At 32.8% G+C, this 26947-nt stretch overlaps 1 protein-coding gene across 6 annotated transcripts in view; it reads left to right on the top strand.

The window, feature by feature from the left end:
* The window catches only part of LOC145267860 (uncharacterized), a 2055798-nt gene that overhangs the window by 127931 nt on the left and 1900920 nt on the right, over nucleotides 1–26947 (top strand). The gene's annotated exons all lie outside the window — the stretch shown is intronic.

Genomic DNA, 26947 nt, shown 5'->3' with positions numbered 1-26947 from the left:
AAGAATTTAGCTCTAAAACACATGCTATTGTATTTTTTGACCAACACATTTATATATAGATAATGTTTTTAGTACAGAATTTTATCAATTTTAAAAGATGGATATTCTGTCAGCGTAATGAATAAGGTGCATTATCACATGATATTTATTGGGAAAATAAGAAACAATAACATTGTTCCATATATAATATTTTAAATAAAAAAGTAACATCATTATATTTTTCTTGGCTGACTGATCCTTTAGAGAAAAAACATATGCAAATAATGTTCAAAAGAATACAGGAAGTCGAAATGGGAAAATTAATTGTGAAAGAATTTATATGCGATGAAAGACACGAAGTCGTAATCGCTAATATTGACCTGGCGCAGTTCCGAACAACACTATTTTCAAGTAAATACTATATATATATTGATAACACATGAATGAGGCAGGTTTACGTACTCTTTACACAATGCAACTCATACTTTTGTTGCCCACAGAGTAACGGTTTTTCATTGTTTACCTTATAGCTAGAATATTAATGTTGTTTTTTCTAATGAGCTTTGTGCATGACACCCAAACAAAGCTGAATACATCTCCCCACACTATATATATTGTATTCGTAATGCTGTTGACTTGCTGGGTTTAGAATTAGTGAATACCCTAATGTGTTCTGAAAACACCAGGATGTATTCTATACATGCATTGCTACACTCGTCAATATATGTATTGTAAACTCTTTTGCCATGCAGGAATATTTAGTGACTCCCACATATTCAGTCTATTTTCGATAGGAATTCAGAACCTACTAAACATTTATCTGGTGTAAGAAGAAACATCTATACGCGACGCTGGAAAGCAGTCTTAATGGCAAATACCACACAGGGTTTTAATGTGTTAATGCAACTGTATACGATTGTGTGAATTCTACCAGGAAAGAATATGATATGAACGTTTTGATTAGTGTGCTTTGAGCGATCCCTGTTGAAACAAGTAGACACCTGGCAGGTTATAAAGCTGCAGACGACATCTAGCCGAAACGTTCGTGAACAGCAAGCCTCTTAAATTTAATTACTTATTTGCTTACAAAGTATTGTAAAGCTATTGTCTATTCACTTAAGCTTTTTGCTTGTTCCTAATTACTGATACTTCTTAATTCTTCCGATTATACACAGCCCACGTGGAACTTGGATCTCATTCTCGGTAGGGATTTTGACTTTTATTAACAATCCCCCAGAGTAGGTTATCTCTTACTAATCAAGATATATATGCGCGTATCCACTGTATATTAGCATTCTATGCGTTAACTTTTCATAATTAGAAACTAATCATCATCACGATTAGTTTACAACAAAATCTCCTAATATGTCGCATAAATGAAAGATAATCGATAAATAATGCGTTGAATTGATTAAGGAATATTTTAAGTTACGCGTATCGTTTTTTTTTTTCTTCCTCGTTTCTTTGCTTCGACAATTCCAAATAATATATTGGCTGAATGAACTTCGTAATTCCTATTATTTTAAATGGAAATAAATCGATTACGCGAGCTGTCATGTCAGGCAGTTGGAGAGATTAAAAGATAAGATCTGTTAAGGATTCAATTTCCATATATAAATATGCTAACGTCAGATTAAAATACTTCCGATAATTGCTTTCAAACTAATGTATAGAATTCTGTTTCTTTCGCTAGCAACTGAATACGTTTAAGCATATCTCGGAATCAGACTAAAGGCCTGCACTTATTCTCTTTCATAGATGCTTACTGCTTCTTTTAATTCTATGTGTATTAAAGTGTCATGTTGTTTGTAATAGATTACTATCTAAACTATGAAATATTTTATATCGAGTTCAAATCATTTAGTATACAATCAAATAGGAATATTTTAAAGAGTATTTTAATAATTATATTTCTGTCAATTATGAATAAATTCTGAATTAATATTAACTAGAGGTTCCGTAGTTGTACATAAATGTTAATATGTAATATGTACTTAATCATTTTCACAAGCCGATAAGAAAGATCTATCTGTAATATACTATGAGTAAGAGTAGACATGAAACCTGATTAAAATATTTCTCAATAATCAGCGCGAGAGATACGTTCTATAGACATAAGATATTTGCTTGTAAAGAACGAAGAATATTATGTAAGAAATAGGCCACGATCTTTTTTCTTGACTAATTACACTATACTATAAATAACTAGAGACATTTGCACATCTTTCATCTGCGTCGTCTAGTCCCGCACTAATCCTGAGTTTATGAATAAAGTTATGCGTTGACTGCAGAAACAAATTAAAGCTGGTTGCTTGCGTTCATATAAAGAGAAAAATCGGTTCGAACCTCCTCAGACATCGTGTACATTATTATAGGAATTCAAAGTTACTTTATGAAGCAATTGTTTTATATCGTAGGCAAAATCAGAAAAAAATAAACGCCCTATTGACCAAAGTTAACAAGGCGCAAACTTCGTTTTCTTACACTATAAAGACACGATCAGTCATGGAAGCTCTGATGAAAGTTTCTATATAACTTTCAGGGACATAACTACATATAAATATGAATGGCAGAATTTATGCTGCGCCTAGTCGCTAATTTTCTTAATCCAACCACGCAATATTGATAGCATCGCTATCATCCGTGGTTTAGGTTAGAATCTCCTACGTTATTAAGATGTGTACTTAAGAGAGAATTCCTGCTACACAATGTGATAGATATATTGTAAACGGCGGACGACATTGAGAAATGTCCATCGTCCATTTGTTTCTTTCTTTCACAGTTGAAAAAAGAGAAATTATCGCCGTTTCTATATGTCTTTAACCAGTTAAAAAATATAGATGAAAAATAGTTATATTAAGTATAAATAATGCTAAGCCTTCAGCACATTTTATAACGTTTATCTTGTAAAGAACATGTATATCCAATACACCAACCAAAAACCTCTTTTTTTGTTGGGAGACAAATAAGACTTAATTCATTTGAGTTCTATTAAACAACATCGTGACATTAAAAACAATTAAGGACATATATTTCTGAAAAGATATCCACTTTTTAAAAGAAACGTTAATTATATATTAGAGATTAAATAATTACTCTCGAAACATGTTTTAAATTAATATACAGTTCCAAAATACAACTTATAAAATGTGTTATTAAATTATTGTTTTTATTACTTTCCATCTTTTACGAAAGAGGATTCATCAGCTAATAGTATGTCGGTCCTGTAGTTTGCCATGCAATTTCCCTTATTTAATGCTGAGTACGAATAAAAAATATGTTACATAAAATGATAGAGTGGAAATAACAAGAATTTCATGAAAAACATGTGCGAAATTTTGAAACCGTCCATGCACGTAAGATAGGGTTTCCTAAACTTGACACTTGTATGCTGCAATCGTGATATATAAATTTTGCCCCTCTCCCTCCGTTTATCTGTATGCTTTAAATATATATATATATATATATATATATATATATATATATATATATATATATATATATATATATATATATATATATTTAGACAAATATTATTGAATAGCACGGAATTATTGTTTAACAATTTTCCTTATTATCTTCTCTAATCTCCGATTAGTCGTTTTTGTGTTTTTCTCGAAATTGTATATGTTGGATCCATAATCGCGAGCGCTTTCGACAGAAGTACTTCTACCATCCTCAGGTATATTGTAGAAATAAATGTAGGGACTGTTTTTTTAATTTACTTATATATATATATATATATATATATATATATATATATATATATATAAGTAAATTAAAAAACAGTCATATATATTTTCCTTAGTGACGTGGTAATTTGTTACAAGTTAAGTGGACATTTTTCCATATATTAAACAGATTTATATATACACACACATATATACATTTTTAAACATTTATCCCAAACATTTGAAAAAGTTCCGGCTGCACTCATAATTAATATTATTTATTTGAGGCTTATTTGTTTTAATGTAAAATGTTTCGAGTATTCTTAGCCTATTTACATTTCTCTCACTCTGAAATATATATATATATATATATGTATATATATATATATCTACATATATCTATATATATATATATATATATATGTATGTATATATATATATATATATATATATATATATATATATATAAGTAAATAAAAAAAAACAATCCCTACATTTATTTTTACAATATTCCTGATGTTGATAGAAGTACTTCAGTATAAAACGCTCGTAATTATGGATCCAACATATACAATTTCGAGAAAAACACAAAAAGGTCTATTCGGAGATTTGAGAAGATAAAAAGGAAAATTGTAAAACAGAATAATTCCGTGTTATTCAATAATATTTGTCTACATGAGAAAATGCTGCCTAAATATACACAATATATATATATATATATATATATATATATATATATATATATATATATATATATATATAAAGAGAAAGATAGCAATGATAAAGAGACAGAGAGGTAGATAGATTTATAGATAGATAGATCAGAAGTTTAAGACAACTTTTTTTTAAATTAAACGATAGAGTTTAAACTCTTCTAACGTAAGGTTACTAATATTACACTCTAAAGTTAATGTAAACGAAAAGCTACATTCTCAATATTTATTTTTAAAATTTACATTTTTATTAAATTCGGCTTTTTACACATGATCAAAATTCTTTGGGGCATGCTAGAAATAAGGGTTTTGATTTAAGTTCGGATGTTTCTGCTACAAATTTTGAAGATGGCTTTACGAAGTTCATTTTTGTTGAATATTGTTTGCCATTTCGATGAACCACCTTTGTCATCCATCCCCAAAAATTTTCAATCGGATTCACGTCCGGTAAGCATGCAGGATGACCCAAGAGCTAGACTTAATGTTCTTGTAGAAATCCAAAGATCCGTCTTGCAGTGTGAATTGCAGCATTATTCTGTTGGAATAACCATCTATCCCCAAATAAACGATGACCTTCCATCATCAAAGATGCTTTTTGTAGCATGCTACATAACCAGCTACAGTCTGACGACCCTGCACCCCCCTGGAGCTGCATCGTCCCTCTGTAGGAAAAGGTGGCCATACCATAACGCTCTCTCCATCACTATGACGTGTGAAAAAAGTTTCAAAGGGCATGTTTTTGTAGTGGTAATATCGCTGGAAGCCACAAGTACCATTTAAATTGAATTTTCTCTCATCAGAAAACAAGACTTTATTCAACCTTTAAACGTCCAAGGTTTGGTATTTACGACCAAATCTTAAGCGGTCCACTTTGTGACGTGGAAGCAGTCCAGGAATTTGTTTGCGCATTTTATTTACCATGTATTTTTGTTGTAAGTGTCGTCTGATGGTTATTGGATTGCAATCAGCATCTGTAACCGCCTTAATTGGACAAGAAGAAAGTCCCCTGTCATTCATAACAACCCGTTTGATTCTCCTACTCAATGCAGGAGAAATTTTTGGTAAGCCTACGAAACGATTTTGCTTTTCCATAATGTCAGTGTTCTTTAGAAAGTTGCAAATAACATTTTTTACACTGATTTACCTTGGCTGCTATCGCTCGCTGTGACAAACCTTCTTCATGGAATACTAGAACTCTCGAGCGCTTCACTTGTGTTAGCTTTCTTGATTTAGGTACGGTAACATATTTACAGAGTGATTACCAATCACTGACTGAACTAAAACATTGGAATTACACTAAATTATAGCCTTGGTCTTATAGTTTTGAAAATGTGAAAAAGCTTAATTTTATAAAAATGCAAATTTTTAAATAACATTTCTCGAATGTACATTTTGTTTCCATAATCTTTTATATTTTAGTATTAGTAACCTTAAGTCGTAAGAGTAAAAATCTCTCCTTAAAAATGGTTCCTTTTTAAAGATTTTAAGGTGTTCTTAAATTTTCAAGACCAATGCATGTGTGTTTATTATATAAATGTACATGCATATATTTTCGGACATTTGTATCCATTTCTGTACGTTTCATATTAATATTTATATATGTATATATGTACATGTACCGATTTCTATATATATGAAGTAGTAGCGTTACTGTTTGAGATGGGGTGTGTGTATATTACGCCTATATTACGATACCGATCCTGCCCAACCTGGCATAATAATGTTCCACTACCTAGAGATTAGGAACACAACTTTTAGAATCGAAGATCAACGCCGTAGCCTATGTATATGAACTTTCTTACAAAACACACAATTGAACCCAAATTCCATAACCTGGCTTAGTGATGGTCATTAATATATAAAAATGATGCACACCCTATTCAGAATTAATGTCAAGGGTCAAGGGCATAGCCTACATATATATATATATATATATATATATATATATATATATATATATATATATATATATATATATATATATATAGTCTACTGGAGCTGACAGCACTTGAGCGATCATGAACACAGGTGTCATGATGATGCTTCCCTAGCTAGAGATTGTGTAATCATTTTTCAAATTAAAGTTCAAAAGTCAACGTTTTACTCTCCTACAGCACAACAACTGGACTAATTAGAATCAAACATCACATGAGGATAGACAGCCACCAATTGATAGCGTATATATATATATTTTTTAAAGTCAAGAACAAACACTAAGACTTTGCTGAACGCACGGTCACCCTAAAAGTCATATTTGAAAGTACAACAAATCTCATGAATTTTTGCTTGCATACATATATCTCTGTACATATTTATATCTCTCTATCTCTCTCTTTCTCTCTCTCTTTATATATATATATACATATATATACACATATATATGCGTGTGTATGTGTATATATGTATATGTGTTTACATACATAGGTATATATATATATATATATATATATTGCGAGAGAGAGAGAGAAAGATAATAGTGTCTATATATTGATGCATTTATTTATGTCTATCTTTATGCATCTCTCTCTCTCTGTATATATATATATATATATATATATATATGTGTGTGTGTATGCGTGTGTACATATACTAGCATCGTTTCTAAAGCAATTGAAATTCTAATAGTTAAGGAGCTACAAAAGCATAAATAGTACTATAAAAACGAACAACCTTTATTAGCTCAAGCAGTAATTGTTTGGCATAGTCACCACCATTCAATGAGCACTGCTACAAGGAATTCAATGGGCCTTTTGTTCTGATGCTCGCTCACGGAACTGGTCTCTTTCTATGAGTGTCATAACGTCAATTTCTGCTACAGAGAGATTAGAAATTTACGCTACGCATACAATTTTTTTCTCTTAACCATAATGCAATTTGCAATCCATATTTGATCAAATATATATATATAAATATATAAATATATATATATATATATATATATATATATATATATATATATATATCACATATTTAAGTAACTGCTTGCACATTTGAAAATATAGTTATATGATATGTATACAAATCTAACATTTTTACGCCGAAATGGTATTGTTGACATTCTTATTACAAATACATATTATAAACAAGGAATGCAAAATAAAATCTAGGAAGAAAACAAATATCTATGATAATCTATCAGTGATCTTAAGTGTAAACTGATTGTATCCTGATAAATAGGTTCATACTTATTTAAATAATTAGATAAACTAAATAAACTGTAACAACATCTATAAGGCAAATATGGAATAAAGATTAATACGATTTAAATAAACATAGCAAGTAAATAAATTCTTAAGCTCAAATAGGATTTTATAGGAAATATTTGGTTAATAATAATAATAATAATAATAATAACAATAATAATAATAATACTAATAATAATAATAATAATAATATATAATAATAATAACAATAATAATGAAATTTAAAATAATGTTGGTTGAAAGTTACATATACAGAATTTAGATATGCGCAGGATAGAATTTCTGAGACTAACCGGAAGCTTATTCCTAAAAAATAGAACGAATTGAAAAAGTATGATCAATTTCGTGTTCTGGTAAAGCTATTGGAACAAAGGAATTAAAAGATAGATCCCTGTTGTATATATCAAACATAATTAAAAGGGAGTGATTTAAGATATATCAACAAATTCTCTTAATGGCAACTGTTACAGTATATGGAAAAAATCTTTCGAATTGGAAAGTGCCTAAATCATGTAGTCAGGAGATATACATTCAAAGTTACAAGCTCCTAATCCACCCTTACACCAATACGAAAAGCTACTACAGCGTTAATCATAAAATATAAAAAATACAGAGAAACACTATTTCAATAAATTAAGTCTTTCAGTAATATGGAATGTTTTCCTAGCACATTGTTTGCAACATCTAATGTAATGAGGATAATAACAATATATTACCTATAACACAGAAATTCTGCAGAAAAAAAAGCCACGAGTCTTCACGAATCAGATCGCAATCGATGAAATGATCGTAAGACACTGCTCTGGAACATCTACTAAACTTGTTATGACTTGGGTTGATTATAAAACGTCATTTTCCATGGTGCGCCCTTCATGGGTACTTATGGTTTATTTATTTATTTATTTTTTTTTTTACAAAGGCATCACCACATTATCAAGGCCCAGAGGCCACTCAAGGATAAGGGTTAAAGAGTGTACAGTAGAAGTTGGTCAATATAGTAATCATTAGTAATGAAAATTTGGTAAATTTAATAACTTATATGGAACGGCTCATCAAGAACTTATTTACTTTAGACTTGAACAAAACCATATTGTAGTCAGCCGGAAAGCAGGAAAACGGAAGACAATTCCACAGGCGTGCAGTTCTAAGAAAGAAGCTTTGTTCATGGAATCTACGTTTAGGTTTAGGCACAGATAAAGAGTGGGGAAAATTATTGATAGTGTTTACAGCTAGACGAGTGTTTCTTGTGAAAGTTTGGCGAGGGGGGACCATAGATTGAAGCTCAGTTGAACACTTTCCATGAAAATAACGATACATCAGAGACAAACTCGCAACATCTCTTCTGTGAGATAGAGGTTGCAAGGAGGAGAAAAGGACATCTCCTACGAGGCTACGAAGTCTATTTTGAACTCTATCAAGGCAGGACAAGTTCTTTCTAGCAGCTCCTGCCCAGATGTGGCAACAGTATTCCATCCTTGGACGTACCTGGCTCTTATATAGATAGAGAATAGCATCAGCAGTGAGATATCTACTGGATCGATAGAAAGATCCCACCATTTTTCCAGCGGCCTTGGCAACAGATTTGATATACGTGTTCCATTTAAGATCAGGAGTAATGGTCAAGCCCAGAAGCTTGTCAAAACTTGAGGCCTCCTGAAGACGAGAGCCATTCATTTCAATTGATGACAAATGTGGATTAGAATGTTGATGATGTAAAGAGAGAAGCTTGGTTTTAGATGCATTAAAAGTAACCAGCCACTCCTTTCCCCATTGTACTACGTGCTCAAGATCAGAGGAGAGAGAATTGGAGAGAACTTGCTCGTTTACTGTCTTAGATGTGGTACCATAAATGGTAGTGTCGTCAGCATAAATGTCTACAAATGATGTAAGGATATGATTTGGAAGATCATTAATGTAGATCAGGAAAAGAGTTGGGCCCAGGATGGATCCCTGAGGGACACCGGCATTAATATTGTGAGCTTCTGATTTTTGCCCCTCAACTACTACTCTTATGAACCTATCAGAAAGAAATGATTTAATAATTGAGAAGACTTTTCCAGCTATACCATAGCTAGCGATCTTATGAAGTAAACCTTTATGCCATACCCTATCAAAGGCTTTAGATATGTCAAGAGCAATTGCCCTAGAAAGATTGCCACCGTCGAGAGATTTGCTAATCCTATGCGATATAACTGTAAGGACATCTGCTGTAGATCTAGCAGAACGGAAACCATATTGAGTGTCACTAAGAAGGTTATTTTTGTTGAGATGTTTGATTACTTCTGTATTTAATACAGATTCTAGCAACTTACTCATGACGCACAGGAGACTTATTGGCCTGTACTGAGAGGGGGATGAGCGATCACCTGAATTCTTAAATACAGGGCATACTGATGAGATTTTCCAGGGAGATGGGAAACTATTCTCCTTAAGACAACGTTTAAACAGTTTTGTAAGTATGGGCGCTAGTTCAGGTTGAAGTTTTTTGAGTACTATAATTGGAATACCATCAGGGCCAGTTGCTTTACTGGAATCAAGGTTTTTGATTAGCTTGGCAACATCACGTACAGATATACGTATATCACATAGCGTGTTTTCTGATACAAGAGGAAATATTGGGGGTTGGCGGTCTTGGTCGCAAAGGGTAGAATTAGCTGCAAAGTTCATGACAAAGAGTTTGGCTTTGTCTGATGCTGACGAGATTACCTCAGATCCATTGATAATAGTTGGGATGGAGCACACGCTTCTGTTCAGGATTCTGTTTGCTATTTGCCAAAACTGGTGGGAACCAAGCCGCTGCTCAGCTACTTTGGACTTAACAGATTGAGCATACAACTCTCTTGCGTTCCTTATTACTTTCTTACAATGGTTGCTGGCAGTCCTGAAAACGGCTTTAGTTTCCATACATCTATTACGTTTGAAGCAGTGGAAAAAGTGATTTCTGTGCGCAATGGCAGCAGCACATTCTGGAGAGAACCATGGCTGGCTGTTAGGTTTTTGCTGAAACTTTTTAGAGGGTATGAAATGGTCAATACCTACAATTAACCATTCAGTTAGGTCTAATACTATATATTATTACGTTGCGAATAGTCTTCATCTTCTTTTATCAATAGCATGAAAAATTAAAAATAACATTTCTGAAAATCTATAAGGCAGAGTAGCACATAAAGGGAAACATTACTTGGGATTGTCTTTAACTTTAAATTTTGGTCATCATATTGCCTTTATTGACAATTCTTTTACGGATGTGAAAGCAAGATTAAAACGTAGTAAATGACCTCGTAGAGTAAAGAATCTACGAGTAGGTGATATTCCGGAAGTTTTGTAATGAATTACAGCAAAATTGATAAATAAGTAAACAGAGCCAGATTTATTAGTAATGACAAGAGAATTACCTTTTTGTTTATTTTGGGAATTATTTCAAATATAACTACTAAAATGTATTATATATACTGTATTTTTTATACTATATTATATGGTTGGGACAATATTTGCCATATCAAATTGTACAGCAAGGACGATTTTCATTTTATTATCCTTTTTTTGATCATGTCCCTTGAATAATTCTGAATAAATTGTAGGCTCGCAACAATCTCACAAGAAAAAAAAAAGTTGCTATTTTTTTCCTTTATTATCAGTTAGTCTTGAATAATTATTCTTCCAGAAATGTTAACCCGCCTAGATTTAATCACATGAAAACAGAATTACCTTAAAGTTGTTCTACTATTTTTAATTGACTTTTATATTTAAACCCCAAGAAAAAACTATTTATCGCCATTTTTATCTCCATTGAGATAAAGTGTTTTTCTCAAAATGTTTTTGGGATATATGTTTTTTGTGAAAATACACTTCACGATTATTTTCCATAATAATTTGTAAAAATATTGAAACACAAGTGCATGCATTTAAAAGAATTCACTTTTATTTTAGTCGGTAGATTTTGGGTGTCGAAAATTAAAAATGAACGAACGCCCCGCACAGAAGAAATTATATTAAATAACGCAGATCAAGAAAACCGCGTCGAAATCCGACTATGGAATGGACATAGTCAGTCGCGAAAAACGACGCGATCAGCCATGCTGATGTTTAACAACAAGCGTATAACCCTAAACCTACGTCTCTCATGGCTACTGTAGATAGTGGTTGTGTATATATATATATATATATATATATATATATATATATATATATATATATATATATATATATATATATATATATATATATATATATATATATATATATATATATATATATTTATATACGGACTTTATTCGCAGATAACCAGTTACATCGGGTCGCCACAAATAGCTATCTGTTTCAGCCAATGGGACTTCGCCGGGCAACCCTTAAGCATTCGACGCTAGAGGAAAAAGGAAAAAGCAAAAAAGGATAAAACTGAACTCTTTTTTCCATGGTGTCGAATGGTTCAGAGTCGCCTGATAAATTCTAATTGACTGACACATATGGTTGTTTGTAGCGACCAAAGGTAACTGTTTACACTTGAATAAATAATAAAAAAAAAAATTATCTTTATATTGGGCACTATCGAACAACCTTGTTGTATTTATTAGTCCCTATTTTGAACATCCTGTTTTAATGTATATATATATATATATATATATATATATATATATACAGAGAGAGAAAGAGAGAGAATAAATGACAAAAAGTTATAGTCAAAAGTTCGTGATGTTGTCCATCTTATAATTTACTCCTTTAATTCAGTTGACTTATAGAGGAAGAACTTATAAGATGATCAACATCACGATTTTTGGAATATAACTTTTTGTCTTATATTCTCTATATTGCTTTGTAATTATATTGAGCTTCTTAAATGTAGATTGATATTTATTAAAAGAAACTATATTTTTACAGAATATATATATATATATGTATATATATATATATATTTAAAGGAGATTAAAACAATTGGCTAAAGAGCAAAGAGTATTTAATGTAATAATAAAATTAATAGTTTTATTAAAATACAGGGAAAGAAAAAGTGATCGTTGTAATTTAGATATATAATAAGCTCAATAGGTAAATATCCTAGAGCTAATTTAATATTTAGTAATGTGATTGATAATTTAAAAATCAAATTATAATTAAATTAAAATCCGTTTCATTAGAAGGAACAACAACAAAATCAATTATTTATACGATCATTTCGGAAAACAATGTTTTTATTGTGGTAGACATAAAATTACGGACTATAATTATTACATATAGCTTTTTATTAAACAAGTTTTGCTCATCAGCAAATATTGGAAAGGGTTGTTTTATTAAATGTAAAAGACACCATAAATAAAGCTAGCAGTAAAGTAAGGCGGATGTATCTGGTAAAAATCAAAATAAAGGTATGGATTTAAAACTTGATAAGAAAGTTAATATGAGTTAGGGATAGAAATAAAATAGAGTAAAATAATATGTATAAATTTGGTTTACGTACAATATTATACATACAGACACATACGAATACATACATGCATATATATGAAAAAATATACAACATATATATATATACATATACATAGATATACATATATATATACATAAAAACATACATACAATATTTACATTTTAATTGTTCGCATTTGAACTCAGGAACTATGGTTAAAGTACTCATATAGATGCTTGCTATAGCTTTCCAGCTTATGTAATGATTAATTTGCAAAAAGGGTGCTTGTGTAGTAATTTATTTCCGTTAACGTACTTTTGATTAACGGACGCCAAAATTTAGAATTGGAAAGAAATAGTAGGTTAATGTTATTTGTATAATTAGATAATGTAAGGGGGAATATTGGGCATATTTCTTTAATGTAAGGGAGATAATTTGTTTAACTTAATTTATTACAGAATAATAAAAAAAAATTGTAATATATTTTTAGTAATAAGAATTTTTTAATGATTTAAGGTGGTTTATATTTATTAAATTTCAACCAACGTTTATGACTGCATGTGAATATTAGTTCCTCTTTAGTATTTAATAGGGTGGTTGTATTTTTTATATCTTCATTTTCAAAATTTTTAGGGTCTCTTTTGTACATAGTGCACAGAGTTTATCTCCTGGTTTATATGGGTTGCAAGATTCAATTACTTGCCATTTTAACTTGAAAGGAATATTGTTATTATTGAGTTGCCAAATATACTTGGATAGAGTAGTTTGGTTTGACAGAGAGTTATTTTTAAAAGAATATTTGCGCGTTGAAATTCTATGTTTTATTAGGTCAGATGTGGAACCAAAGTATATTGCCTCTTGTTTATTGTGATTATTTTGCCTAAGGTATGGTGCTGCATAATTATATGGCGTGTTGGTTAGTAATTGATCGGTAGATTGGTTAAAGTTGGTTTCATTATTTAATCTGGTGGTTAAGTTATGGCTGTTAATAGATTTATGTAGATTTGGGGTTTTTGATACTGTGCAGCTATAGGTAACATTTTTAATTTTACATGAGCCTTTAAGGGGAGTTTTTCTTCTACAGTTACAGTCTGCTATGGTTAATACAGTTGTATTTTGTAGCTTATTAATTTTCTTGCTATTAGAATTAATTATTTTTTTGATGAAGGTAAGGCATAGTACAGTAAGAGACTTTGATGGTATTCTTAGTGAACATTTTATTATATCAATGGGGGGATTTAAAGTTCTTATCTAATATTTTAAAAAAATCTCTGGCTATGTTTGTCTCTAGGTTTTTGGAATATGGAGGGTCGAACCATAGGGTTTCCTTATGTCACCTCCTACGTTTAATGTTTTTGTTTTGTTGCTTATTTGTATTATCATCTAATATTTGTGGTTTGGTTTTATCTTTTTTTGTCTCTTGGTCATTTTTCATAACTCGTATACGGGGAAACATTGCTATATTATATGTTATTACGCTCTATGCAGTTTATGTTTCTATCATTTTTATTTTTGAATTTAATTTGCGAATTGTATCCCGATTTTTTAAGGGCTTCATTGTAATATTTTTCATTTTTGATAAATATGTGTTTAGTAGAAGACAGTCTAGAAATTCTCAAAGCGATATTGGGAACTATTGATTTTAATATTAATTTAGGGTGGTTCGATTAATTGTGGACGTATAGCAGAGATTGGTAAGGTTTATGATAAGGTTCAAAGGTAGAATTCTCCAGATTTAAGGTTATATATATATATATATATATATATATATATATATATATATATATATATATATATATATATTGAGTATATTTAGGCAGACTATTCTCCTTTAAGCATATATTGTTAAACAACACAGCATTTTATTGTTTGACAATTTTCCGTTTTATTTTTTCCAGTTTTCGAATAATCCTTCTTGTGTTATATGTAAAATGGTGTAAAAGTGTTCCGTAGTCTGCTAGCGCTTTCGGCGTTTTCGCCATCTTCAGGCTGGTTATATAAAAAGTCGTTTTAAAATTACGTCGAATGATAAGGTCGTGTTTTAACATTACATCGTACTATAAGATCGTTTTTGGCTTATGTGGGCTATTTATATACAAATTTATTGGACAGTTTTTTTATTATATATATATATATATATATATATATATATATATATATATATATATATATATTAACAGAGGCATTTTAAAATATTTTTGCTGGATTCATAATTTATATTGTTTATTTTGGGTTGTCTCACTTTTATATACAAAGCCTCCAAAACCTTCAGTCTCCTAACGTTAAAGTCTGTTTATAAAATGTTGGTATTTTCTACCATGATGTTTCCAAATTGAGAATGCTGGCAGCCATGTTTTTTTAAATGTTGCGCTATAGAGCTAGTATCGGAAAGATGAAGCGTTAGTCTACGGGACAACGTGTTGGTAGTATGACCAATGTAAGAGGTACAGTTAGAGATACACTCTCCTATTGGGCAATTAAATTGATAAATTACATTGTTCCTTTCTAACACTTTGTTTGCTTGCGAAATATTGTTATTAATTATATATATATATGGCTGGCCAGTACTAGATAGGTAATTATTTCGGTAATGCTAGACGCCGTAAACCTCCTGCACCTAATGTCCAGCTTGGTATTTCTGACACTGTCTTTCGATCAGGAGCAAGTGTGTCTGGACGAGAGAGTCTAGTAGACGTGAGTCTCCCTCACTTTAAACAAAGTCGGGCGCAAGTCACAATAAAAAGAAAGGCCGTATTGTCTGCTATAGGGGAAGTCGGGGTAAGTTGAGCATAGGGGTAAGTTGAGCCACCCCCTTTTAACCACAATTGACTAAGCCAATCCAAGTTTGTATGCAATCTATAAACAACTGATCACGTGACTTTAACCTCCACCATTTTGTTTTGCTGAACCAATATCGGAGGTTGATGCAATAAAAGAAAATCATATTTCGTGCCAAAAAAGTAAAATAAAGCGTTACAGAGGTGAATGCATGTGTCTTGTGTGTAGTAATAGTTTGATTAGATATAATATGTGGTAGTTGTTTGTTCAATTACTTGCCTTCATACCTGTAAAAGAATTTTACATTCACCGCACATGAGATGCATGCATTTGAACAGACAATTCAATGAGGTCAGACTGGGGTAAGTTGAGCCAATGCTAATGGGGTAAGTTGTGCCACTGGCTCAACTTGCCCCATATGTCTTTTTACACGTTTTCAAGAAACAGATCAATGTGCAACCACATCAGTAGGCCTGTTATAGAGTGAATTCAAAATGCATGTTGTATAAGTTACATGCTCTACTTGTATAAGAATTAGATCTATGGGTTACCTGGTAAATGTTTAAGATGTGTAAGCCGTGCTTGGATAGCAATTTGCATGCTGTACAGGCGCTTTGTTATTCTAATAATAATAATTATTTTTATTATTACTATTATCATTATTATTTTTAACATTATTATTATTATAATTGTAGAATCAAGAATGCACTTACCTCCCCTCTCCACCATTATGGACTAGCCTACAATTAGTCAGGCATGGTGGGTTATTCCATTTGGAGGCGCCTGATTGGCTAAACATGCCAGGAGAGGCAGGTGCCTCTCTACAAATGCCAGCTGTTCTGGCATTCATTGTTCAATGTTCCACACTTATGCCAGGAACTCCACTGAATCCACTAGTTCACTCTAGTAATATTCTACATCATTATCGGATTTATTGTGTTAACTTCATTTTTCTTTTTTGTGTGTTTCACAGAAAAAAAGCCCACCAGACATGTGCCACTACGTGCGAAAGACAAATCGTGGACAAACTCTTACATACGTTATGGAACGGGCTGCTGCCACTGTTACTGGAGGTCAGAGTGTGAGGAGTGCTGCAAAGGACTTTAACATGGATCGAATGACACTGAAGCAGTACATGGACAATCAAGACAGTCAACCAGCAGGGACTGCTTACACACCTGTTTCCTTACGGCAATTGGTTTTTAGTCCTGAAATGGAAAGAGATTTGGCTGACCACGTGAAACAATTGTCAGACATGTTTCATGGTTTGTCATTGAGAAGATGTCGCACACTGGCATATGAGTTTGCTAAAGAAAACTGTCTCAATCTGCCACCAAGTTGGGATCGTGAGAAAAAAAGCAGGACATGATTGGTGGTTAGGCTTCAAGAAGTGCCGGAACCTGGCAATTAGAGTGACAGAAGCAACATCTTTTAGGCGTGCCACAGCCTTCAACCGTCCAGTTGTTGATAAATTTTTCAACAACTTTAGTCAGATAATGGACAATTACAAGTTCTCACCAAATGACATTTACAACGCTGATGAGACTGGGTGCACCACCGTTCAAAACCCTGGAGTCGTTGTCACAGAAAAAGGAAAGAAACACGTTGGTTCAATCACCTCCGCTGAACGCGGGGAATTTGTAACGGTAGTGTACACTGTGAGTGCAATTGGATCAGTCGTGCCTCCTATGTTCATCTAGAGTCCACTACAGAGATCACTTCATCAGAGGTGGACCAACACAGTGCATAGGGAGCGCAATACGAAGTGGCTGGCTGAATGAAGAGGTGTTTGTGGAATATTTAAATCACATCATCAAGCATACCAGATGCTCACCAGGAAAGAAAATCCTCTTAATCCTCGACAACCATGACACACACATTTCATTGAATGTTGTGAACACAGCAAGATTTCATGGCGTTGTCTTACTGACCATTCCACCACACACTTCCCATCGTCTCCAGCCGCTCAACCAGTCAGTGTATGGACCCTTCAAACCAGCGTACAACAGAGCCATGGATGGGTGGCTACGATCCAATCCAGGGAAAACAGTAACAATATATGAAATCCCAGCTCTAGTGAACCAAGCCCAGATGATTGCACTGACACCATTGAACATTGCTGCTGGATTCCAAGCCTCGGGCATTCATCCATTTAACCGGGACATCTTTAGTGAAATTGACTTTTCCCCTTCTCTTCCAACTGACCGTGAGCAAAATGTGGCTGCAGAAAGCCTTGAGGCAAATTCTACTGTGGAAGATGCAGGACCATCAGGTGAGGTTCCTGGAGCAGTCTTGCCCATGCACAGTGATGTTGTCCGACCACAAAAAGAGCAAGAAGATGATCTTATGCAACCATCCGCATCTGTGTCTTGTGTTTCATCTAGCTCACATGATGTCATGCCTCGTCCATACATTTCACCATCTGTAATTCAGCCATTTCCGAAAGCAGCACCAATGTGGTGTAATATAATGTAATGACAAATTATCGAAATAAATGAAAGTCTCTGCAGCAAAATGATGTTATATATCGTGTTTATTGTTTTGGTCTCAGTTCTTGCATACATTTTTTTAGTAAATTGTATAATATTGGGCTCACTAAAAAAATATATATATATTTTTTCTTAAAAATTTATTTTTTTCCGAAAGATAGTGTTCATGGATCGAGCATACGTTGTCGAGTTGCATAAAAGAGTAAAAGAAAGTAGAGAGTCTTGGAGGGATGATGAGATGGATCGGCGAAGTAAGACAGCCAGCACATCCGAGTTAATTGGCCAAGTAAAGAGTTTAATGAATAGTAACCCTCGTGTGTATATAGAGACAAAGCATACGCCGTTTCATGTCAGTGCGGAACTCTACACACACTTATTCCCGAGTAAGTAAATATGTGGAAGATTTATATAGTTCTTCACAATGGTGCAGTCATTTCCCCAAATTATTTGACTAACATTTTCACTGAGACAGTTTCAACATCCCTATAGTTTAGCTCTTGCTGCTTGTGACTTGTGTACAATCTCTTTGCACATTACACACTTTAGATGTCGTTATTATGAGGCAATAGAGAGAATGAAATGGGGTGTGAGGGGTTTCAATTACAATCTAACACAAAAGAATTTAAATTAGGTATCCGAGAAGTTGTTGTAATGGCACAATAACATCATTGCAACCGGAAAAACTTCAGATAGGAGTATACTTTTATATGCGTACCACCGATAAAAGCTGTCATACGAAACAAAACTAAAACTTAATAAAGCTCAACTTATCTTGGAAATATTCTTTCGATGTTCTCTAGTTGGTGTTAGCACTAGCTTTTCCTAGCGCATATTTCCGTGTAAACACCGGATTTGTCTGCTTGTAATGTCCTATTTCTGTCGTAAGTTCCTCTCCAATACAGAGCGAATGATTACGAAATCAAACAGAAACATTTAAAAAAATAAAAGTTTGGAAATATACAATTAGCCGAAATGTAACCTGCTCCTTATATGTTATCACTAATCGTTTACTTTTTAATGTCGCATCAGTTATTTTTAATTAATTTCTTGTCTGTTTTCTTAATTTAATGAATATACGACATATTACCTTTCAACAAAGGATACATACGTATACTAATATATCACACAATTAAATTGCACGTATGTAAGCATTACGGTATTGTCCAATGTCATAATTAAAAAAAAAACTATTTGACTGGATGGCACACAGATCGATCTTGTAGTAAAAACAAAACAAAAAAAACGCTGAAAAGTTTAATCGTAATTAATTTCATAATTAATAGCGGAAAAGATTAGTGCATAGCTCCTGCAATCTAAATTAGGTGCATTTTCTCATTGTGTGCGTGTGTATGATGTTGATTTGTTCTCGTTAACATATATGGCTTTACTGTATTGCCCGAGTGTGTGTTTAAATTCATTCCGTTTATTTTATCATTTAAAATAATTTAACATGCAGCTGTATATATTTTTAATCGAATAAATCATAATGTTAGCGTGTTCTACATCTTGTTGTAAAGTACATAGGAAAACTTAGATAAACAACTTTAATAATAACTAATATATCGTAAACGTGTGCGTTTCATTTATAAATTTTCTTTTTTCTCTTAAATACAGTTCAACAGTTTACTATTTTTTTCGATACCAAAATATCAGATTGTTTCTATTCAATATTTTACTCTTATTTTTTTCACGTGTGTTTGTTTTCTTTTTTTCTTTTTGTTTCCTTCTTATGTGCTGCTCTGTATATTTTAGGGGCCCAGTGAACATCGTTTATGTATTTATTTCATTACGTTGATCTTTCGTTTCGATCTTTAACTGAAAGTCTGCGGTCATAGACACCAGGATGATTAAGTCGTGTCGTTATTATACATTTTTAAATACGTTTCTATTATTAGCTAATATTGAGACTTCATGTGCGTATATACACGGGCGTGTATACCTGATACCGTAAATGTAAAAATTTTTATTGGTGTATGTAAATTTAAATACAGACCATGACAAAGCAATATTATGGATATTTACCTTTACAACACAAAACATGAATAATATTTCTGTGTTGATTCCACATCTGGCTAGTCTTTTTATATATTCAGTCCAGCTTGCCTCTTTTGTTGGCGAAAAGGTTCAATTAAAATTCTCCCCAAGAAGAAATAAAAGTTGTGTTTTATTTTTAGCAATATTTAAGTTCAGAGTGTTTGACCCTTTATGAACGTTTTCCATCGATCTAGTTCCTACCGCCATTTAAGACCCGTTTGTTCGCATGAATAAACATCTGTTGAATGTCTCTTCATGCTCCGATTATTTGAATTTAACTAATGTATATGTATCTCAAAAAGGCATTTTTTTTCTAAATGACGTAATAAAATAGTATACGTCGGTAATATAGTATGCCTATATACTTTTTATCATAGTAATAAACAAAATAAATATAAGGTCTTTAAGTAAACTAACGATAAAAAAACAAAATGACGGGAATTATTTCCTCTATTAGAGAAGATAAAGTTAGGACTTTATTTAAGTAATATACTTAATATACACTATTACTGCAAGTTTGCCTATATTGAAAATGCTTGCTTCCTGGCAAGCCAATCAAACCATCTAATAGTCAGTCTTATTTTCATTTATATTCAACATATAATACAGTGACATTAGCAAATGATAAATTACCTATCAAAACGAACCTCCTAAATTAAAACCTTGAATGATTATCTGGAATACTGCTGCCATATCTGGGCAGGAGCTGCGAATAACAGCCTATCCTGCATTGACAGAGTACAAAATAGACTTCGTGGCTTAGTGGGGGATGCCCTTTTCTCTACCCTGCAACCTCTCTCCCACAGAAGAGACGTTGAGAACCTATCCTTGTTTTATCGTTATTTCCATGGCAGGTGCACGTCTGAACTCCAATCTCTGGTCCCCCCTCGCCAATCTTTCACGAAACACACCCGTCTAGCTGAATCCACTGTGAAAAATTTCCCCCACTCTATATCTGTGCCTAAATCAAAACGTGGATTCCATGAACAAAGCTTCTTTCTGAGAACTGTACGCCTGTGGAACTCTGTTCCGTCTGCCTGCTTCCCACCTGACAACAACTTGGATGTGTTCAAGTCCAACGTTAACAAATTCTTAATGAACCGCCCCCTTAAGTAAACACTTTATCAAATCTCCACACTAACGTAATGTACTTGCAATAACCCTTATCCCTGAGCGGCTTCCGGACCTTGATAAGTGGTGACCACTGTGTAAAAAAAGGAAAAGAAAACATTTCAACATTTATGTAAAAAAAAAAATTACCTCTACATAGTTGTAATATGGTTAGAAATATTAAGTCCCCACTTTCTTGCTGGGAAAATCGTAATAATAATAGGTCGGCACATGTTTAGGTGTCGACTAGGCAGCATATGACAATATATATATATATATATATATATATATATATATATATATGTATATATATATATATCTATATATATATATATATAAATTTAGATTAAATAGGTGTTTCCATTAATGTAGAAATGTTTATTTAAAATCTTATTAATTTAGTTGGTCTGTAATATATAATTAAGTGGGGGCCCTATATTAGGGCCCTATACTACTTAATAAGATACGTTATGAAAGAACATTGTATTTTGAGATAAATAGTAATTGTATATATATATATATATATATATATATACATATATATATATAGGTATATCCATATATATATGTATATATTAATATATATATATATATATATATATATATATATATATATATATATATATATATATATATATATAGATGGTGACGATGACGATGATGATTATGATGACGACGATGATGATTATGATGCTGATGATGATGGTGAGGATGATGACGATTATGAAGATGATGATTGCAAAATCTTGTCAGAGGAGTGCTATACCCTCACTCACTGAATTCCATGTGCCCGAATATGAATTTTGAGTCCTACCAGCGATTTGAACACCATCACGCAGACATTGAAGTGACGACAGTAATTCGTATGCATACATCTGTGTACATACACGCATACATATATACACATACATACACACACATATATACACGCATATATGTATATACATGCACGCATATGTACATATAATGACGCATGCCAATACATACCTAAATATGCATACAAAGTAATACACATATACACATACACACATATAAATTCACACATACATACACACATACATATACATACACATTTATACACATATGCATATACATGGTCGTACACACATATACATACACAATGTATATATATATATATATATATATATACGTACGCACATATACATATATGCATACATACGCATATATACATGTGTTATATACTGTCTTATTATTAAAAGATGGCGTATGTATTTGCATTGTTCTTTGTGAGAGTCTTACGAGAGATTAGTGTTTAGTAAGAGATGTTCATGTTGTAAGAAGAGATGAGAGATAGTAGCATTGTTAGAGAAGGGGTGTGGGCATTAAAAATTGCATATAAAGAGAGGGAAATATAAATACATTTTGGAGAAGATTTCATATCTAGAGTGATAGACCGATAGTTAGACATTTATACTTTTGACAGTTCTGTGAACGGGAGTGTCTCTATAACATTTATACTCTGACACATATACTTTCTAACACATATTTTAGATGATGATTTTATCAAGGTTCTTATAACATAAATGGGCAATACCTTTTCTCTTGAATAACAACATGACGACGTAGATACAAAAACACATGATGATACGTTTATTTCTTCTTCGACCTGTCGAACATGAGTTTATCTCAGGGCTTCAAAGTTGTTACATGGTTATTTCTAAAAGCCTTTCACTTCTAGAGGGTGTCTTGACCCTAACGGAGAATCGATCTGAACCTCTCTACTTCTCTCCACTTACTGATCCTGATTCTCACTTATCTAACTAAATTCATAACTCATGACGTCATTGCACGACCGAGCACGTGTATATGAGATACATGGCATTAATCCTTCTCTAACCTAATTTTACGTAACTCACTTTACAATACCATTTTCAATTCTCTTTCTTTCATAAAGGAATTTAACGTATTTGTTGATTCTGTAACCCAAATTTCTATTATGTTTTCTTTCTAAGAATGTAAAAAGTTTCCATCCAAATTGTATTATTAACTATTTTAACAGAATCAAAAATTATACTGGACATTCCATTTATAACATTCTGTGTTTAGTTTAACTTATGATTAGAATTCTCAATTCCAAGTATAGCTTCGCAAGTTCGCGTCTTTGACTACCCTATTTCATATTTACATTTAACTGATTCCTTAATTTTATACTTACATGTAAAGGGGATAGCCATTATCATGTAACACATGCATATACATACACATGCATATAAATGTCTACATATACATGCATATCCATATATACATATACACCCATATACATATATACAAATATACGCACATACATACACGAATAGATACATATATACACATACACATATACATATATAAATATGTTCAAAAATAACATACTCTGAAATATATCACTAACCGTGTCACGTTGATTCCACAATATGAATTCACGTTTAAATATGGAAGGGAAATGTATCTTCAAATAATATATTTAATTTCGGAGAAGATCTATGGACCTATACTAAGTAAATATAAACCTTTAATCTTTTTTTCGCACTAGCCCACATTAAATGCATGATTAAATCCAACTGACATAGAATAGTAATGACGTAATATGATAATATGGTCAGATGATAATGAATCAAAAAGTAAACACATTGATTAAGTTTAAATCAGTAAATTAGTATATACGTAGTTATTACAAAGAAGAAAATAGTGTGTAACTATGAAACAATAGGAATCATTTAAGAAATACGAATAATAACAAAGTAAAGATAGGTAACGAAGAAAAAGGCAATAAGTATTTCGTAAATAAACACACACAAATATAAACACACACAGATATATATATATATATATATATATATATATATATATATATATATATACATATATATATTTATATATGTATGTTTGTGTATTAATGTATGGATGCACATAAATACACGCTTAGCAGGCAGCGTCACATATTTATATACACAAATAAATGTATCTCTCGCTTTCTCTCTCTCTCTCTCTCTATATATATATATATATATATGTATATATATATATATATATATACATATACATAGATATGAATTTTAAAATGGATACAATCCGACGTTATGATGTGGCCACGCCTCTTGAAAACGCCCGCATAATACGGGCGAAATGTTGAGTCTCCCATCTTCCGCTCCCTTTTCACATCATACACACACACACACACACACACACACACACACACACACACACACACACACACACGTATATATATATATATATATATATATATATATATATATATATATATATATATATATATATACGGGTGTGTGTGTGTACGTATATATACCTGTGTGTTTTTGAGTATGTCTTATTATTATATATGCACATAATTTTTATATGTAGATGACACATAGTAAATACATAGTCAGTATTTATTTCACGAGTGCTTTAACCGTGAGACATCAGTAGTTCATGGTTCTTAAGCTAAAGTGAGGGCCGCCTATTTATATTAAGAGTACAAAGAAATCGGAGAATCAATTGATAAACAGTAGAAAACAAATGGAGTAACCAGGTAATTCGATAATCCACATGATTAGGCATCATATCGCGTAAAATAAAAGTCAAATGTTCTTGTGTAGATGCTGTTTGTATTTTGGTTTTGAGAAAGTTTTGTGTATGTATATATATATATATATATATATATAAATATATATATATATATATATATATATTATATTATTATTATTATTATGATTATTATAACATTTTATTACATTTTTCACCCCAAACAAGGCAAATTGCCACTTTGGTGTAGGGGGCTACTATCCGGGGTAACAACTACTGGGGTACTATGTATGGATTTGGGCAGCAAGATGTCGTTTCACATTACACTTGAACTTCTGCACGTCAGTACTGTTGGGGAAGCAGGGACCTGGAATGGAATTCCAGAGTCTAGCGGTTCTGGGGAAGAAACTATTGGAGTAAAATATCTTTTACATCAAGGTGTCTCTACACTGTGGGGTGGGATTTATCAGGCTGTCGGGTTTGTCGATGGTGCTCACGTAGTGGGGGCACAAGTGATTGCAGTGTTCAGAGCATTCACCACTAAAATACTTGTAGAAAAGGCAGAGAGATGCAACATGTCGTCACTGGGACAGAGGCTGAAGCTTAGATGCCAGTTCAGGGCCTATCAGGCTTGCGACTCTCTTTTGAACCTTGTCAAGGAGCGAGAGACTAGTAGCATATGCACCAGCCCAGATGTGGTAGCAATACTCCATACATGGGCGAATGGTGGCCTTATAGAGGTACAGGATACTTTCGGGTGTTAGTAGTTTTCTAGCACGGTAGAGAGAGTCCACCTTTCTTGCAGCGGCCCTGGCAATGCCTTCAATGTAATTGTTCCAACTCATGTTTCCTGTGAACGTAAGGCCAAGGGGTTTGAAAGATGGACTCTCAGAGAAAGAGTCGTTGCCCATTGCTATTGGTGGTAGAGAGGGTTTCTTGTAATTATTGAATGAAACTAGTTTAGTCTTGGCAGCATTGAACGCGACCAACCACTTTTGTCCCCATTCCACTACAGATTGGAGGTCTTCCTCTAGTGTTTCTGCCATTTCTTTAGAAATGTGTTCATTCGTCTTCCTGTTGTGCCTGCCATAGAGTGTAGTGTCATCAGCATATATACTCATCTAAGAGGCAATTTTGTCGGGGAGGTCATTTATGAATATCAGGACAATAGAGGTCCAAGGATAGAACCTTGGGGCACCCCCGCATTTATATAATATTGTTTAGATTTACAACCGTCGAGGACAACCTGGATTTTTCTCTTGTCCAAGAAGGATTTAATTATGTTAAGTATTCTACCAGTGATACCGTATGATCTTATTTTCCTGAGGAGACCCTCATGCCATACCCTGTCAAAAGCCTTAGATATATCTAGAGCTACCGCTCTGCCCTCCCCCGCTTTGTCCAGTGAATTGTATATACGTTCAGAGATCACAGTTAAGATGTCTGCTGTGGAACGGGCTTGTCTAAATCCATATTGTTTGTCAGTCAGTAGTTTAGCATCTGTAAGATGATTGACTAGAGCATGGTTAATTATGGTCTCAAATATTTTGGCAAAAAGTGGGAGGAGGCTAATGGGGCGATAATTTGATGGGCCTGTCCTTTCGCCAGAATTCTTGAATACTGGTACAACAGAAGCAGTTTTCAAACAGCCCGGAAAGCAAGCTTCATTAAGGCATTTGTTGTAGAGTTTGGAGAGAACCGGAGCTACTTCGGCTGAGCACCTTTTTAATAGCACAGCCGGGATAAGATCGGGGCCACATGCTTTTGAAGTGTCAAGGTGTTTTTATTATAGCATGCACCTGAGCAGGGGTGGTTTTCAGATCGTCTAGTGGTGCGTCTGTCCGCATAGGAAAGTAAGATAGTGGGTGGTTTGAGGGGTCCAGTGTGGAGTTGGAGGCAAACCGACTGGAAAGCATGTTAGCCTTGTCGGTTGCTGAGGAGACAACTTCGTGATTGTTGGTTAGTGGGGGAATTGTTGATTGCCCATTATTTACTACACTGTTGTAGATTTTCCAGAAGTCTCGAGTTCCTAGTTTTTGTGCTT

This window comes from Euprymna scolopes, chromosome 1 (genome assembly GCF_053919585.1).
Source record: "Euprymna scolopes isolate OS-2025 chromosome 1, ASM5391958v1, whole genome shotgun sequence".
Classification (NCBI taxonomy): domain Eukaryota; kingdom Metazoa; phylum Mollusca; class Cephalopoda; order Sepiida; family Sepiolidae; genus Euprymna; species Euprymna scolopes.
This window is presented reverse-complemented; position numbering and strand designations above follow the sequence as displayed.